This window comes from Poecilia reticulata, unplaced genomic scaffold, assembly GCF_000633615.1.
Source record: "Poecilia reticulata strain Guanapo unplaced genomic scaffold, Guppy_female_1.0+MT scaffold_268, whole genome shotgun sequence".
Lineage (NCBI taxonomy): Eukaryota > Metazoa > Chordata > Actinopteri > Cyprinodontiformes > Poeciliidae > Poecilia > Poecilia reticulata.
In genome coordinates, this window is record NW_007615050.1 from 117,986 (window position 1) to 119,806 (window position 1,821).

The 1,821-nt window shown below is 43.8% G+C and overlaps 1 protein-coding gene across 2 annotated transcripts in view; it reads left to right on the forward strand.

The window, feature by feature from the left end:
* The window catches only part of LOC103460636 (uncharacterized), a 19,422-nt gene that overhangs the window by 2,874 nt on the left and 14,727 nt on the right, over window positions 1-1,821 (forward strand). The window lies entirely within an intron of this gene.

Below are 1,821 nucleotides of genomic sequence, written 5' to 3' on the forward strand. Positions count from 1 at the left end.
ATTTAAGGTGTAAAGTTTACCTTCGACCAAACGCCCCCAAAGGCATCCCAGCGCCCCCCTTTGTAAAGATGTCCGCCAGCGCCCCCTGCCGTCCTCGGCGGTACCGCCCACGTTGAGAACCGCTACTTTAGAACAAACTCAATAATTTCCATTTTCATGATTTATCGTTTTTCTCTTTCTGCCAAAAACAAACATTTTTTAAAGGATCATTTTGCTACAGAAACCTCATAATTCATTTTATATATTTTCTATATTTAAAATGTATTTCAGTTCCAGTTTAAATGTTTATTAGAATTTATCATCCAGGAACATTTGTTATGGTGACTGGCCTAGTTAAAGCCCAAAGTGCAGTTCCCCTGACAGCAGCACTGAATGCTGGTTGGTTTCATCTTCAGGGAAATCAGAGCCGAGCAGAAACACTGACTGGTTCTGGTTCTGGTTCTGGTGGTTCTGGTTCTGGTGGTTCTGGTTCTGGTGGTTCTGGTTCTGGTGGTTCTGCTGAGTCTGCAGTGGTTAAACTGAAGCGGGTCTCCTTCCCCCTCATCACTTCCTGCTTCACAAACAGCGAGGCGGACGGATCAGGCTGCGTTACTGTCAGAGTGCAGCGGAGCGCATCACTCTGCGGCTTTGTTTGGCTCACACTGTGTGTGTGTGTGTGTGTGTGTGTGTGTGTGTGTGTGTGTGTGTGTGTGTGTGTGTGTGTGTGTGTGTGTGTGTGTGTGCCCGGGGGTCCCGGGGTTACGGCGGTGAGTCCTGACCTACATGGAGCCGCATCTTAACTCGCAGCACCAGCAGCCGGCGGCGCCGACGGGACGGAGACGCTGCAGCTCAACGCCGAACCTCCTGAACGCAGCCGAACCTCCTGAACGCAGCCGAACCAGGAAACTCTTCCACTAAAAAACCTTAGAAAATCTGTTAAAATGTGGATGAAAGGACCGGCTGCTGCAGGTGCTGGTTGTCATGGCAACTAGCATCAAACGTGCATAAAGAAAATATCTGAAGCATTTTAAAATAGCATAAGATAAATTACTGATTAATTAAGTTTTAGGGTTTGCCATACTTTGACTAGTCCAGATTATTGGATTATTGCCATAATTAAAGTTTCAGGATCATTTTCTGGGTTTGCCATATTCCACAATAAATAAAGAATAACTGTCTTTATTTAAAATAAAAATCTACATTTTTACTAAAGGAATACAAAAATAAAAATTATTTTGTTAAAACAAAAATATGACATGACTTAAAAGATGTTTTATTTTTATTAAAATAAAAACATTAAAAAATTACTTTTTTCATTTAAATGTCTAAATCTTAGTAAAAACAATCAGAAGTATGTTTTCATAATTCATGACTAAAATTTCTGCAGTAATTGGGTGTTCAGCTGAGCTCAGGCAGCCCACATCATGACTCTTCCACCACCGAGCTCAACACGACTTCCTGTCATCAGAATTTAATCCAAATTTTATTTTAAATTCTGAGACATTACCAGATTTATTTTCAGATGGAAATGAGCTGCTGCTCAACTCGATCGGTTTCCTCTTTCCTCGTGTTCAGCTTATGCAAAATGTTTTTATGTTCTCGGATAAAAAGGTGTGTGAATCATCTTTATGTAACACAATGACAGCCAGGCAGGAAGCTGGGAGCGCCGCCGCCGGCCCACCGGCCCACCGGCCCACCGGCCGGCGGCCCGAAGCCTGGACTCCCACTCAGTCAGGCTCTGCTGCTGCAGACGTTCAAACCAACCTGCTGAAATCTCACATCTATAAATGTTTGATGGAGCCGCAGCTCAGGAGGAAACGCTGCAGAACCAGCTGATCTCAG